Raw genomic sequence first — 17,578 nt, 5'->3', positions numbered from 1 at the left:
TCTGGGCTTAAGAGCTGAGATGGAGATGGAACAGGGGATTTAGCTGTCTATAGAGCTGTGAAGTTTCATAGAGGCGTGGAGGAATGAGGTACTGTGGAGAGAGACAGAGCTGAAGTTGTGGGATGACTTATTTTTATAAGGAAGGACTATTATGGATATTACTGCCTATCTGGTCATACACTCAGTGTGTTAATGTGCTGTATGGTTGTCAAGTTGCGTTTAGATAACGCATAAAAGCAGTATGAGTTTACTTTAATCTGTTAATATACAGCACATCACATATTTCTGCAGACAAGCTGTCATACACAGATGGACACTACAGTATAATTAATAGTGGATGTACTGTGGATTGAAGGCTTCCCTGGTCATGTGGACGCCCAAGCCCGGCCCAGCCAGGTGTTGTTCCTCTGTGCTCAGTGAGACCTGTAGGGGAGACTGTGAGAGAGTTGTTCCCCATGTGTCTCCATTTCTCCCCCGGACCATAGTCAACAGCATTCAGGAAGCCCACTGCAATGCTGCTGTCCCCAGCTAACCAGAGCAGCACATCAGAATCCCATTCTGCCGGGAGCTAGACCGCAACCAAGTGCCTCATCTCTCTGCGATCAGGGCGCCCCAATGCCCCAGTGGGGACAAAGAGCATGAGTATGTGTAAGTGTGTGTCTGTGTGCGTGTGTTGAAGAAAAAAATCTATGTGCCTGTTGAACCTATGAGTGTTTGTTTTTTGTGTTAAAAGACATAACTCCCTTCTAGAAATGTGTTTCTATTTAAGGTACATAAAAAAAGAGAACAGATGGTTCAGTCAGATAAGGCGCCTGCTACTGCTGTTGCTACTGCTGTTGCTACTGCTGCATGCCATGGCATTAATAGAGAGTTATGATGTTTGACAGGACCACATGCTTTCCATGTCACCTCATCTTTATCCATCCACTCATCCCACCTCTCAACCTGTGCGCACCATTTTTCTCCTCCATTAAGACACAAAGGGCTGTTAGTGGGAAAGCTGTTCTCTCCTGTGGGAGCCAGCCTGCCCAACAAGAGATATTGAGATAAATGCCTGTTAGGCTGGGTTACTATAAGCTCCGCTCCAGGTTAACACCACCCATATGTAGCTGGCACCTCAAAGTCTATACTACAGTGTCAGAAAAGTAGAGGCATTAGTGTGTTTGTCTGCCTCATCTAGTGTACCCTGCATCAAGACTGGATTATAAAGATTAAAGATTTGGGACTGTTTGTGTGTGTGTGTGTGTGTGTGTGTGTGTGTGTGTGTGTGTGTGTGTGTGTGTGTGTGTGTGTGTGTGTGTGTGTGTGTGTGTGTGTGTGTGTGTGTGTGTGTGTGTGTGTGTGTGTGTGTGTGTGTGTGTGTGTGTGTGTGTGTGTGTGTGTGTGTGTGTGTGTGTGTGTGTGTGTTCTGAATCTGAGTCTAAGCACAAGTGAGTTAGTGGTCATGTAACAGTTTGGCATCTGGCTGTAGTTTTCCCTGGGTGTTATGCTACCCCAGGAAGTGAGCAGACGAGTGGGGACATGATGAGACATTTGGGCATCCAAACCTCCGCTCCCCTTTGTGCTTCAGAGCTTGAAAAGTGAGCACAAGGTCACAATGAAATATGTGTCCATTGGTGCACAGTATGATGAAGGTCCTGTTGCAGGTAAACATGACGAATGAACTGAATATAGTTTTGAGCTGAATCTTTCTGGTTTTCTCCCTCTCCTCTCAAAAATGTTTCCTTTGCTGTGCCGGAGGCCCAGAGGCAGCTGGAGAGTGGGTTTTTATAGAGATGATTCAGCATGATGATGAGCCTGGCAGATCACTGCTGATATGAGAAGGAATGTAAAGAGAGACAAGGAGAAAGAATGAGAGAGATATCTAGTTAGGTGGGAAAGGAAGAGGTAAAGTTGCAGGGGCAGGAAGACGGAGGCTAGTGAAAGACAGTAGAGGCAGAAGCCAAGTTTATAGACCTTCTAAGACAGAGCAGCAGCCCCTGGTTTGTGATCTATCCTCTGTGCTGCCGGCCCTTTTTACTGGCTTCACTTATTTATATTGCAGTCTAACTTCAATAAGAGGAGCTTCCTCTTGTTCCTCAGTGTCTCTCTGCATAGAAATGCACACAGAAATAAATGCACGAACGCACCCGCACACACACACTCGCCCAAACACACACAGCTCCTTGACAATCTATCCACATAATGAACTCACATTCACATACTGTAGGTGCAACAGTATTGCTTCTGTCCCTCTCCTCGCCCCTACCTGGGCTTGAAATAGGGACCCTCTGCACACATCAACAACTGATACCCAGGAAGCCATCTCTCCGCAACTACTTCAAGGTCTCAGAGCGTGTGACGTCACCGATTGAAACGCTATTAGCGCGCACCCCGTAAACTATCGGTTACATATGTACGCAGCCATAGATACATACAGTTATAACTGCAAACTAAACAACATTTTGCTCCTGCCCTATATACTGTACATAAACTTGGAATCACTGTTCACTTTAATAATGGAACAATAGCCACTTGAATAATGTTTATATAATGTGTACATACTGGTTTACTCATCTCATGTATATACTGTATTCTATTCTACTGTATTTTAGTCAATGCCACTCCGACATTACTCAATCTAATATTAATATATTTCTTAGTTTCATTATTTTACTTTTAGATTAGTGGGTAATGTTGTGAACTGCTAGATACTACTGCACTATTTGAGCTAGGAACACAAGCATTTCGCTACACCCGAAATAACATATGCTAAATATGTGTGTGACCAATTCAATTTCATTTGATTTGATGATAAGGGAGTTCATCCGGATCCATGTCCTTGTTAGAGCTGCAGCACGTCTGAAGTACCTGAAGACAAGTGACAGTGCGAGATGGACAAAATCACACAGTAAATCTGCTACATGGGCAATCACAAGATCAATACCACAAAAGGAGTTTTCACTCTTACAGTCGTACTTAAGCTTCTCTTTTCCAGGGTAATGAGTCTGTGGGAGTCTTGACTGTGAAAAGAACACTTGACTGTTTTTAGAGCTCTATTGTTATTGCCTCTTATGTGAAGAGTTGGTCCTTCACAGGGAAATGTGCATAGTTTCACACTGCTATACACACTAATCTCAGCACCTAGAACTGAATCAGCTAAGGCATGTAAAAGAGACTATAAACACTAGGGGTTTTATTCAATCTGAACTTCGGCGATAAAGATTGAATAGAGCCCTAAAGCAGTGCCTTCAGAAAGTATTCTCATCCCTTGACTTTTTCAACATTGTTAACATTATTAAAATGTATTTGATTTTTAAAAATTGTCTACGATCTACACAAAATGTCAAAGTGGAAGATCAATTCTACAATTAAATGAAAAACTAATGGAAAGTAAAACACTAATATATCATAATAAGATAAGTATTGAACCCCCTGAGTCAATACTGTACATTTTAGAATCACCTTTGGCAGTGATTACAGCTGTGAGTCTTTCTGAGTAAGTCTCTAAAAGCTGTGCACACCTAGATTGTACGATATTTGCACATTATTCTTTAAAACATTATTCCATCTCTGTCAAGTTAGTTGATTGATCATTGCTAGACAGCCATTTTCAAGTCTTGCCATAGATGTTCAAGCTGTAACTAGGCCACCCAGGAACAATCAATGTCATCTTAGTAAGCAACTCCAGTGTATATTTGTCCTTGTGTTTTAGGTTATTTTCCTGCTGAAAGGTGAATTTGTCTTCCAGTATGTCACACCCAGGTGTCATGTCTAATCAAGGTGGGTGGAATCAGGCGTAGAGAGCAAATAGCGATATAAAGTTTATTCTCCAGTGAACAGAATAAACACGGTCAACCCAAATACACACAGGGTGAAATTATCCAAAACAGGATAACAGACTAACCGGAGAATAATAAACACAAAATCACCGACAGACGAAACGAATGACAAAATAAACAATCCCGCACAAAACAAGGGCGGGACAACCTACATTATATACAGACACTAATTAACTAAACAAAACACAGGTGAAAACAATCAGACAAAACCAACAGATTCACGAAAAGGGATCGGTAGTGGCTAGTAGGATGGTGACGACGACCGCCGAGCACCACCCGAACGGGCAGGAGATCCAACCTCGGCGGAAGTCGTGACAGTACCCCCCCCCCCACGCACGCTCCCGCAGCTCGCCGCCACCGTCCTCGAGGACGACCCGGAGGACGAGGTGCTGGGCGATCCGGGTGGAGGCGGTGGAATTCTATCAGGAGAGAAGGGTCCAAAATGTCCCTCACCGGAACCCAGCATCTCTCCTCCGGGCCGTACCCCTCCCAGTCCACGAGGTACTGTAGGCCCCCCACCCGGCGTCTAGAATCCAGAATGCCTCGAACTGTAAACGCCGGGGGCCCATCGATGTCCAGAGGGGGCAGAGGGACCTCAGACACCTCACCTTCTTGCAGGGGACCAGCCACCACCGGCCTCTGGAGAGACACATGAAATGAGGGGTTAATACGGTAAAACCTATAACACACCTCGTTTATTCTCCTCAGGACTTTGAACGGCCCCACACACTGCGGCCCCAGCTTCCGACAGGGCAGGCGGAGACACAGGTTTCGGGTCGAGAGCCAGACCCTGTCCCCCGGTGCAAACACTGGGGTCTCACTGCGGTGCTGATCAGCGCTCCTCTTCTGCCATTCTCCCGCTAACCTTAATGAGTCAGGAACGGCTTTCCAGGTGTCCTTGGAGCGCTGTACCCATCCCTCCACCGCAGGAGCCTCGGTCTGACTCTGATGCCATGGAGCCAGGACCGGCTGGTAACCTAACACACACTCAAAAGGAGACAAGTTAGTAGAGGAGTGGCGTAAGGAGTTCTGGGCTAGTTCGGCCCATGGAACATACCTTGCCCACTCACCAGGCCGGTCCCGACAATAGGACCGCAGAAACCTGCCCACATCCTGGTTAACGCGCTCCACCTGCCCATTACTCTTGGGGTGAAAACCTGAGGTTAAGCTAACCGAGACCCCCAGTCTCTCCATAAACACCCTCCACACTCTGGACGTGAATTGGGGACCCCGATCAGAGACGATGTCCTCAGGCACCCCATAGTGCCGGAAGACATGGGTAAACAAAGCCTCAGCAGTCTGCAGGGCCGTAGGAAGACCGGGCAACGGAATGAGACGACAGGACTTAGAAAACCGATCCACAACGACCAGGATCGTAGTACTTCCCTGGGACGGGGGAAGGTCGGTAAGAAAATCCACCGATAAATGTGTCCACGGCCGTTGTGGAACGGGGAGGGGATGTAATTTCCCTCTAGGTAGGTGCCGAGGAGCCTTGCTCTGAGCACACACTGAGCAGGAGGAGACATAAAAGCTCACGTCTTTAGCCAGTATGGGCCACCAGTATCTCCCTCTCAGACTCTGCACTGTCCTCTTGATACCAGGATGACCCGAGGAGGGAAGAGTATGAGCCCACCTAATCAGCTTGTCCCGGACCACCCTCTGCACGTACTTGGTCCCTACTGGACAGTTAGGAGGAGCCGGCTCTGACCGTGAGGCCCTCTCTATCTCAGCATCCACCTCCCATACCACCGGTGCCACAAGACATGACGGTGGAATGATGGGAGTGGGCTCTACTGACCGTTCCTCGGTATCATAGTGGCGAGACAGTGCATCAGCTTTGGTGTTTTGGGAGCCTGGCCGATATGTGAGGGTAAACTGGAACCTAGTAAAAAATCTAGCCTGACGTGGATTTAGTCTCTTAGCTGCCCGGATGTACTCGAGATTACGATGGTCAGTCCAGATGAGAAAAGGGTATTTAGCCCCCTCAAGCCAATGTCTCCACACCTTCAGAGCCTTGACTACAGCTAACAACTCCCGGCCCCCCACATCATAGTTTCGCTCCACTGGGCTGAGCTTGCTTGAAAAGAAAGCACACGGGTGGAGTTTGGTTGGCACGCCCGAGCGTTAGAACAGCACGGCTCCAACCCCAGCCTCTGACGCATCCACCTCCACTATGAACGCTAAAGAGGGGTCCGGATGCGCCAACACGGGCGCATTGGTGAACAGCTCCTTCAGACGACTGAAAGCTCTGCCCGCCTCTGCTGACCAGCGCAAGCGCACCGGTCCTCCCTTCAGCAGTGAGGTGATGGGAGCAGCCACCTGACCAAAACCCCGGATAAACCTCCGGTAGTAATTGGCAAACCCTAAAAACCGCTGCACTTCTTTCACCGTGGTCGGAGTCGTCCAATTACGCACGGCTGTAACGCGATCATCCATCACCACCCCGGAGGTGGAAATACGATACCCCAGGAAGGAAACGGACTGTTTGAAAAACTCACATCTCTCCGCCTTGCAATACAGGTCATGCTCCAGTAGTCGCCCAAGTACCTTACGCACCAGAGACACATGCTCCGCGTGTGTGGCAGAATAGATCAAGAAGTCATCAATGTACACTACCACTCCCTGCCCGAGCATGTCTCGGAGAATCTCATCTACGAAGGATTGGAAAACGGCTGGAGCATTCTTCAACCCGTATGGCATGACGCAGTACTCATAATGACCTGAAGTAGTACTAAATGCGGTTTTCCACTCATCTCCTCCCCGGATACGTACCAGATTATACGCGCTCCTCAGGTCCAGTTTTGTGAAGAATCGCGCCACGTGAAATGATTCCATTGCCGTAGCGATGAGAGGTAGTGGGTAACTAAACCCCACTGTAATGGAATTTAGACCTCTATAATCAATACACGGATGCAGACCTCCATCCTTCTTCTTCACAAAAAAGAAGCTCGAGGAGACGGGTGATATGGAGGGCTGAATGTACCCCTGTCCCAGCGATTCGGAAACATATGTTTCCCATCGCAACTGTCTCCTCCTGGGACAATGGATACACGTGACTCCTAGGAAGTGCAGCATATTCCAGATTGTTTATCGCGCAGTCCTCTCGACGATGAGGTGGTAATTGGGTCGCCTTCCCTTTACTGAAGGCGATAGCCAAATCGGCATATTCAGAGGGAATGCGCACGGTGGAAACTTGGTCTGGACTCTCCACCGTAGTCGCACCAACGGCAACTCCTATACACCTACCTGAACACTCCTCTGACCACCCCTTAGGAGCCCCCTGTCGCCAAGAAATCACCGGGCTGTGTTGAGCTAACCAGGGAACCCCCAACACCACTGGGAACGCAGGTGAATCTATAAGGAACAGGCTAATCTGCTCCTTATGATCACCCTGCGTTACCATGTCCAGCGGCACTGTAGCCTCCCTAATTACTCCTGACCCTAATGGTCGGCTATCTAAGGAGTACACGGGGAAAGGTCGATCTAACGACACCAGGGGAATCCCTAGCCTTAACGCAAGCCCACGATCCATAAAATTCCCAGCTGCGCCTGAATCGACTAGCGCCTTATGCTGTAGAGAGGGGGAAAACCCAGGGAAAGAAATCAATACAAATACATGACCGACAGGAAGCTCTGAATGAGTTTGGTGCTTACTGACCTGGGGTGATCGAGCAGTGTTCCGCCTGTCCTCCCGACTCCTAGACGAGTTCCTCCAGCACCGGCCGGGCGTGTGCCCTCGTCGATCACAACTGGTGCAGGAGGACACTCCTCCTCCGGTCCCCCTCGAAGCCGTACCTCCTAATTCCATAGGGATAGGAACAGGGGGGCTGGGGATTGGAAACGACAGGACCTGATCCAAACGCCCGCGAGCAGCCAGCAGGTTGTCGAGACGGATAGCCAGATCGATAAGTCCATCCAGTGTGAATGTGGTGTCCCGACATGCCAGCTCCCTGCGGACGTCCTCCCTGAGACTACATCTAAAATGATCAATCAAGGCCCTGTCGTTCCATCCTGCTCCTGCTGCCAAAGTCCTAAACTCTAGGGCAAAATCCTGTACGCTCCTCGTCTCCTGACGCAGGCGAAACAGCCGTTCACCCGCTGCCCGACCCTCGGCCGGATGGTCAAAAACAGCTCGGAATCGGCGGGTGAACTCTGGGTAATTATCCTTAGCCGAGTCCGGACCATTCCACACTGTGTTGGCCCACTCGAGGGCTCGCCCAGTCAAGCAGGAGACGAGGGCGCACACGCTCTCCTCTCCAGAGGGAGCAGGACGCACGGTAGCCAGGTATAGTTCCAGCTGATGGAGGAAACCCTGGCACCCAGCCGCCGATCCGTCAAACTCCCGTGGGAGTGTCAGCCGAAGAGCCCCAGAGCCAGATGTGGTCGCAGAAACAGGAGGTGCTGGAGAAGGGGTTGCTAGAGATGAGGTGGTATGCACTCCTCTCCCATCGATCCATTCTCTCCATCATTTGGTCCATAGCAGAACCATTCCGGTGAATCACGCTGGTATGATGGAGGACCCTCTCTTCCATCGATGGGAGAGGAGACGCTGCTGCTCCTGCTGATTCCATGGTGGTGCGGGATTCTGTCACGTCTAATCAAGGTGGGTGGAATCAGGCGCAGAGAGCAAATAGCGATATAAAGTTTATTCCCCAGTGAACAAAATAAACACGGTCAACCCAAATACACACAGGGTGAAATTATCCAAAACAGGATAACAGACTAACTGGAGAATAATAAACACAAAAACACCGACAGACGAAATGAATGACAAAATAAACAATCCCGCACAAAACAAGGGCGGGACAACCTACATTATATACAGACACTAATTAACTAAACAACACACAGGTGAAAACAATCAGACAAAACCAACAGATACACAAAAAGGGATCGGTAGTGGCTAGTAGGACGGTGACGACGACTGCCGAGCACCACCCGAACGGGCAGGAGATCCAACCTCGGCGGAAGTCGTGACACCTGGCCTTAGTTATTTTTGTTTTCTTTATTATTTTGGTTAGGCCAGGGTGTGACATGGGTGATTTATGTGTTTGTCTTGTCTAGGGTTTTTTGTAGATTTATGGTGTTGTGTTCAGTTTTCGTTGTCTAGGTATGTCTATGGTTGCCTGGATTGGTTCTCAATCAGAGGCAGGTGTTTATTGTTGTCTCTGATTGGGAACCATATTTAGGCAGCCATATTCTTTGGGTATTTTGTGGGTGATTGTTTCCTGTCTTTGTGTTTACTGCACCAGATAGGGCTGTTTTGGTTTTCTTGTTTTGTAGTTGTGTTCATGTTTGAGTTTTCCTATTAAAACCATGGACGCTTACCACGTCACATATTGGTCCTCCAATCCTTCTCGCCTCTCTTCTTCAGACGAAGAGGAGGAAAACCGTAACAGTGTCTGGAAGTCTTCCTCTAGGATTTTGCCTATGCTTGGCTATTCTGTTTATTTTTATCCTGACTAGGGCAAGGACCATGCTTGAAAATGTGTGGTACTCAGTGATGTGTACTCAGTGATGCCCCAAACATAACGCTTTGTATTCAGGACAAAAAGTTATTTTTTTGCATTTTTTGCAGTTGATAGAGGAATTTTAAATTCCCTTATGTTTTATTGCCAAAACCAATTAAATTCGCACTCATTTCTAATTGATGATAAGTTGTAAGTTTATCATTTGCATGAATTAGCAAGAGACCAGTCTTAAAAAACAAGTTCAGCATTTATTCTTGATGAGTACTGACCCAAAATACAAAGAACATTACATTTTAAATCTGAAGAAGACATAAAATGACGTCATCAGTTACACCCCCTCTCCCAGTCTTACAATGGCGTAGTATTCGGTCCTGGAGATAGTTTCACTCCCCTCATAAACTACATTCCAACCTGCCTAAAGGATATACTTCTCTCTGCTAATGGAATCCAACCAAAACATTCTTATCTGTTTGAAGTACTATTTTATCTCTGCTTTAAAACTTTCCCAGGAGACACAGACACAATTAATTTCTGCTTACATTTTCAGTAACAGTACAATTAAGAACCCATACTTTTGAAATCATAACATAATAGTATTAGCATGAATGGTTCTAATCATTAAAGTATACATAATTGATCATCTAAACTATATTTTCCTCTATCAGCAGTATTACTTTAGTGCCTTTTTGCAAGCAGGATCAAATCAAATCAAATCAAATGTATTTATATAGCCCTTCGTACATCAGCTGATATCTCAAAGTGCTGTACAGAAGCCCAGTCTAAAACCCCAAACAGCAAACAATGCAGGTGTAAAAGCACGGTGGCTAGGAAAAACTCCCTAGAAAGGCCAAAACCTAGGAAGAAACCTAGAGAGGAACCGGGCTATGTGGGGTGGCCAGTCCTCTTCTGGCTGTGCCGGGTAGAGATTATAACAGAACATGACCAAGATGTTCAAATGTTCATAAATGACCAGCATGGTCAAATAATAATAAGGCAGAACAGTTGAAACTGGAGCAGCAGCACAGTCAGGTGGACTGGGGACAGCAAGGAGCCATCATGTCAGGTAGTCCTGGGGTACGGTCCTAGGGCTCAGGTCCTCCGAGAGAGAGAAAGAAAGAGAGAATTAGAGAGAGCATATGTGGGGTGGCCAGTCCTCTTCTGGCTGTGCCGGGTGGAGATTATAACAGAACGTGGCCAAGATGTTCAAATGTTCATAAATGACCAGCATGGTTGAATAATAGTAAGGCAGAACAGTTGAAACTGGAGCAGGAGCATGGCCAGGTGGACTGGGGACAGCAAGGAGTCCTCATGTCAGGTAGTCCTGGGACATGGTCCTAGGGCCCAGGCCAGTTGAAACTGGAGCAGCAGCATGGCCAGGTGGACTGGGGACAGCAAGGAGTCATCATGTCAGGTAGTCCTGGGGCATGGTCCTAGGGCTCAGGTCCTCCGAGAGAGAGAAAGAAAGAGAGAAGGAGAGAATTAGAGAACGCACACTTAGATTTACACAGGACACCGAATAGGACAGGAGAAGTACTCCAGATAAACAAACTGACCCTAGCCCCCCGACACATAAACTACTGCAGCATAAATACTGGAGGCTGAGACAGGAGGGGTCAGGAGACACAGGAGGGGTCAGGATGCATATTTTGGAATATTTTGTTAGTATTGTGGAGTAACTATGTAACGTCGTTTGTCTGTTGAATGAAGAGAGTCAGACCGAAATGCAGCGTGTAGGTTACTCATGACTTTAATGAATGAAAAGGTACATGAAATAACTGAATACGAAAACAACAAACGAAACGTGAAACTAATTACAGTCTATCTGGTGACTACTACACAGAGACAGGAACAAACACCCACAAATTACAACGCGAAAGTCAGGCTGTCTAAATACGGTTCTCAATCAGAGACAACGACAAACACCTGCCTCTGATTGAGAATCGCCTCAGGCAGCCAAGCCTAACTAGACACACCCCTAATCATACACAATCCCAATTAATACAAACCCCAATACGAAACACAACATATAAACCCATGTCACACCCTGGCCTACTCAAACCTATACCAAAAACACAAAATACAATGACCAAGGCGTGACAAACTACAATGTTGATCCATTGTCAGTTATCTCCTATCACAGACATGAAACTCTGTAACTGTTTTAAAATCACCATTGGGTTCATGGTGAAATCCCCGAGGGGTTTCCTTCCTCTCCAGCAACTGAGTTAGAAAGGGTGCCTGTATCTTTAGTGACTGGGTGTAATTGATACATTAAAAAAAATGATTTAACTTTTATTTAGGTCAGTTGAAAACATAATTATTTACAATGACAGCCTACATGATCCAAAGTGTAATAACACTAATAACTGCGACATGCTCAAAGTGATATTAAATGTCTGCTTTTGCGAACTATTTGCCTACTTTGTAAACCATTCTTTGCAAACCACACAGTCCATGTAACTTATTTTCTGACTGGTTAAGCACATTTTTACTCCTGAACTCATTTAGGCTTGCCATAACAAATGAAAAATATAATTCCACTTTTACATTATTGGGTATTGTGTGTAAATCAGTGATACAATCTCAATTTAATCCATTTAAATACATTCTGTAATACAACAACATTTTGGAAAAGGTCAAGCCGTAGACTCTATAGCCATGTAAACAAAGGATTTAATACATCTTTCTTTTGCTTAACGGGATACCTCAGGATTTGGCAACGAAGACCTGTATCCACTTCCTCAGAGTTAACTCGTGGATACCATTTTAATGTCTCTGCGTGCAGTTTGAAGCTAACTGGCTTTAGTGCAATTGCTAGCTAGCTTTAGCGCAATGACTGGATGTCTATGGTAACTGCTAGCATGCTAGTTGATTCCATAGACTTCTAGTCATTGCGCTAACGCAATTTATCATTGGCACTCAAAACGACCTCTAACTTCCTTCATACTTGATGCAGAGACATACAAATTGTATCCATGAGTTCATCTGACTTTGGGGAAGTAGATAAAGGGCTTCATGACCAATATCCCAAAGTATCCCTTCATTAATGGCTTAAAATAATGCATTGTACATGGTCAGAATTCTCTCCCTCTCTCTTACCGTCAGGTGTTTCAAAAGTGGTTTTCCTGAATGGCAGCTGATTTGAATTATTCAGCTTAATAATTGTTTAGGTTTTGTACCAAAGCCTTGCAAATGAGTAGACAAATTTCACTCTAGTAATTGGGGTGCCATTGAATGATAACTCCACTGCTATTCTGTTGGAAGCATCTCTGAGAATGTTGCTAACCCTTTCTGAGGGTAGGTAGCTGTTGTACATGTCAGGCATATTATTCAGTTGCAGCTGTTGGTTGTAAAGTATGTTACTCTCATTTACTATTTTCAATCATTCTATTCCGTTACTATAACTGTCACATTCCGACTTCTGAATTTTTCAATACTGACCATGATGATGTGTTTTCCAGTCAGAGGCACTTTGGCAGCAGCCGGGTTGAATTGACTGCTGCTGTTGAAATGAAACGTCATTGACATTTGGTACAGAACAAGTCAGTAAGATAAGGTCAGAGGGAGTGCATTAGATGTGAGAAATGAACCATTATGCAGATGAGTGGGAGAGTGGCACTCTGCCTTAATGTGCTCAATGTCCCAGAGTGTAAGGCAGATTTACCTCTCAGCTCAGGTCAGCTCTCTATATGGATAGAGGTAGAGGTCATCAGATCCTCAAAAATTTCTACAGCTGCACCATTGAGAGCATCAATGGAGTTGTCACTGCTGATGGCAATCTTGGCATCCAACAGCCTTGCTACAGGGAGGGTAATGTATACGGCCCGGTACATCACTGGGGCCGAGCTACTGTACCTGCCATCCAGGACCTCTATACCAGTGGGTCAGAGGAAGGCCCTAGAAATTGTCAAAGACTCCAGCCACCCAGATCATGGACTGTTCTCTTTTCTACCGCATTGCAAGTGGTACCGATGCACCATGTCTGGTACAAAAAGTACCCCCCAAGCCATAAGACTGCTAAATAGTTTATCAAATAGCTACAGAGACTATCTGCATTGACCCCCCTTTGCACTAACTCTTTTGACTCATCACAAACGCTGTTGCCTCACTTTACCCCTACCTATACCAACATATCTGATGGTTCAATTACCTCATACCCCTGATCAAATGAGAGCAGAGGAGAGAGTTAGCTTTAGCTGTGCGGAGCGCCTCCGTGATATAGAGGTTATCATTACTCATTGTGTATTTATTCTTACTTATGCTTACTTATGGATAAGACTATAAGTTATCATTTCACTGTTAGTATTCACCTGTTGTTAACTAAACGTGACAAATAAAATGTGATTTGATTTGACATTATAAGGTAGACAAGTCCCAGAAGCTTAAGAAATGAGCAATAGATGGACTGAATAATGGAAAGGAAGATTAAAGGTTAAAGTTCCATTAGTGAAGAAATATTCCCAGATCCCTGTACTAGAGGAAATATTCCCAGATTGCTGTACTGAAGGAAAGATTCCCAGATCTCTGTAGTGTAGAAAATATTCCCAGATCGCTGTACTAGAGGAAATATTCCCAGATCGCTGTAGTGTAGGATATTATTCAGTTCCCTGTAGGTTGTAAATATTTACCCATTTACAAATCAATCAATCAATTTTATTAACTGTCACATTCCGACTTGAATTTTTCAATACTGACCATGATGATGTGTTTTCCAGTCAGAGGCAAATGCTTGTGCTTCTAGTTCCGACAATGCAGTGATAAAACAAGTAATCTAACTAACAATTCCAAAACTACTGTCTTATACACAGTGCATTAGATGGGAAATGAACATGTACATATGAGGATATGAATGAGTGATGGTCCAGAGCAGCATAAGGCAGATGGTACCTCTCAGCTACAGTATATACATATGAGATGAGTGTGTAGACAAAGTAAACAAAGTGGCATAGTTAAAGTGGCTAGTGATACATGTGTTACATAAGGATGCAGTCGATGATGTAGAGGAAATGCCAGAGGAAATGAAGAAGTGTTTTGATGATAAAGACATCTCAATGCTGCAGGAAGCTATCAGCAAGATGGACAGGAGGCAAGGGCCACATGAAGATTGTCAAAGACTCCAGCCACTCTGATCATTCCCTGTTCGCTTTTCTACCGCATTGCAACGAAGAGGACAAAGAAGAAGACGAGGAAAAGGACAAAGAAGATGAGGAAGAAGCAGAAAGTTTAGGGAATAGGCGGAGGAGGAGAAATGACTCTGTCATGAATTGAACCCTTCCTTTAGACTTTTTTGACCTTTTCGCTGACCTAGCTACACCCTTTACTAACGTTAGCTTGTCTTATTGAAAACATGCTGTGAAGATGCTAACTTATAGCCCTAGCATTACTCATTGGGCTTTATTCGCTAGCATTAGCCTGACCCATTGAAAACCTTTCACTGGTATTCAGTATTTACAAAGAGTCCGACAAATAGGATCAGATTTGATTTGACATTATAAGGTGACGTCCCAACCATTTGTGGAAAATGTTCAATATCCTGCTAAGTTTCTAAGTCCCTTAAAGGTTAATCTTTAGTTCCCATTAGTGAAGAAATACTTCTACCATAGATCCCTCCATGACCCCATCTTTATATTAACCCTTCCCACCTCACTTCTACCCAAAGTCCCTTTCTCCATGACCCCATCTTTATATTAACCCCCCACCCCACCTCACTTATTACCCCTGTCGTCTCTTCTCCCCATAATCCCATCTTTATATTAACCCCCCCACCTCACCTCAAATTCAAATTTTACCCCTGTCATCTCTTCTCCCCATAATTCTCCCCATGGTCCTCTGTAGCTCAGTTGGTAGAGCATGGCACTTGTAACGCCACACACACATATACAGAGAGAGAGGAGAGCATGGCACTTGTAACGCCAGGGTAGTGGGTTCGATTCCCGGGACCACCCATACGTAGAATGTATGCACACATGACTGTAAGTCGCTTTGGATAAAAGCGTCTGCTAAATGGCATTTATTATTATTATTTATTATTATTATTATTATTAGAGTACAGTATATACATATGCATATGAGATGAATAATGTAGGGTAAGTAACATTATATAAGGTAGCATTGTTTAAAGTGGCTAGTGATATATTTACATCATTTCCCATCAATTCCCATTATTAAAATGGCTGGAGTTGGGTCAGTGTCAATGACAGTGTGTTGGCAGCAGCCACTCAATGTTAGTGGTGGCTGTTTAACAGTCTGATGGCCTTGAGATAGAAGCTGTTTTTCAGTCTCTCGGTCCCAGCTTTGATGCACCTGTACTGACCTCGCCTTCTGGATGATAGCCGGGTCAACAGGCAGTGGTTCTGGTGGTTGATGTCCTTGATGATCTTTATGGCCTTCCTGTAACAACGGGTGGTGTAGGTGTCCTGGAGGGCAGGTAGTTTGCCCCCGGTGATGCGTTGTGCAGTCCTCACTACCCTCTGGAGAGCCTTACGGTTGAGGGCGGAGCAGTTGCCGTACCAGGCGGTGATACAGCCCGCCAGGATGCTCTTGATTGTGCATCTGTAGAAGTTTGTGAGTGCTTTTGGTGACAAGCCGAATTTCTTCAGCCTCCTGAGGTTGAATAGGCGCTGCTGCGCCTTCTTCACGACGCTGTCAGTGTGAGTGGACCAATTCAGTTTGTCTGTGATGTGTATGCCTGTGGCATAGTGTAGGAAATATTCCCAGATCCCTGTAGTGTAGGAAATATTCCCAGATCCCTGTAGTGCGTAAAATATTCCCAGATCCCTGTAGTGTAGGAAATATTCCCAGATCCCTGTAGTGGAGGAAATATTCCCAAATCCCTGTAGTGGGGGAAATATTCCCAGGTCCCTGTAGTGGAGGAAAGATTCCCAGATCCCTGTAGTGGAGGAAAGATTCCCAGATCCCTGTAGTGGAGGAAAGATTCCCAGATCCCTGTAGTGGAGAAAAGATTCCTAGATCCCTGTAGTGGAGGAAAGATTCCCAGATCCCTGTAGTGGAGGAAAGATTCCCAGATCCCTGTAGTGGAGGAAAGATTCCCAGATCCCTGTAGTGGAGGAAAGATTCCCAGATCCCTGTAGTGGAGGAAAGATTCCCAGATCCCTGTAGTGGAAGAAAGATTCCCAGATCCCTGTAGTGGGGGAAAGATTCCCAGATCCCTGTAGTGGAGGAAAGATTCCCAGATCCCTGTAGTGGAGGAAAGATTCCAAGATGCCTGTAGTGGAGGAAAGATTCCCAGATCCCTGTAGTGGAGGAAAGATTCCAAGATGCCTGTAGTGTATGAAATATTTGCCAGATCTCTGTAGTGGAGGAAAGGTAAAGTCCTACAGAGAGAAGGACAAATCTCCCCTCCAGTGGCCAGATGCATGATAGCCTGTGAGAGCTGGAGGGACAGTGACTAACCTCTCAACACAGAGGCCAATAACCCTACAGCAGGCCATAGGTTAGACCAGCCCTGACTCTACCACCACTGCCCTGAAAGGAAGGCAGGAGACACACACAGGAAGATAACACTGACTTTACACAATTCCAGTCCCTCCTAGTAGGCTTTGGAGCATGCATGCCTTTTAATTGTATTCTCCATTTGCCCGTCGAAGGGGTACACACACTTGACAGGGGATTAATGGCAAACACACATACAACAGAAACATACAAATATACAATATGACCTATTTAGTGCTGTATCACAACGTGATTGAAATTTAAAGGCACGGTTCCCGTGTTAGCGGAGGCTGCAATTACTGCAAAAGGTGCATATGTCAGCTCAATCGGAAATTACCTTAAAATTTATATTGCACAATCTGTAACGCTTCAGCATGGGCGGCAGGTAGCTTAGAATTTGAAAACAAACCCAATTTTGATTAACTCCCATATCTATTGGGTGAAATACCATAGTGTGCCATCACAGCATCAAGATTTGTGACCTGTTGCCACAAGAAAATCGCAACCACTGAAGAACAAACACCATTGTAAATACAACCCATATTTATGTTTATTTATTTTCCCTAATGTACTTAACATATTTGCACATAATATGACATTTGAAATGTCTTTTGGAACTTTTGTGAGTGTAATGTTTACTGTAATTGTTTGGGTTTATTTCACTTTTGTTTATTATCTATTAAACTTGCTTTGGCAATGTAAACATATGTTTTCCACTCCAATAAAGCCCCCTTGAATTGAAATTGATTTGAGAGAGAGAAATTAGGGAGAGAGATGTGTGAGAAGAAGAGAAAGTGGGGGAGGGAGGTGATAAATTAGAGGGTGTTTGTGTGA

The 17,578-nt window shown here is 45.4% G+C and overlaps 1 protein-coding gene across 1 annotated transcript in view; it reads left to right on the top strand.

Moving 5' to 3' along the window:
* The window catches only part of LOC124000178 (potassium voltage-gated channel subfamily G member 4-like), a 40,333-nt gene that overhangs the window by 20,839 nt on the left and 1,916 nt on the right, over nucleotides 1-17,578 (top strand). The gene's annotated exons all lie outside the window — the stretch shown is intronic.

The sequence above is a fragment of the Oncorhynchus gorbuscha genome, linkage group LG02 (genome assembly GCF_021184085.1).
Source record: "Oncorhynchus gorbuscha isolate QuinsamMale2020 ecotype Even-year linkage group LG02, OgorEven_v1.0, whole genome shotgun sequence".
NCBI lineage: Eukaryota > Metazoa > Chordata > Actinopteri > Salmoniformes > Salmonidae > Oncorhynchus > Oncorhynchus gorbuscha.
The sequence above is the reverse complement of the archived record's forward strand: the minus strand, read 5'-3'. Positions and strand labels throughout refer to the sequence as shown.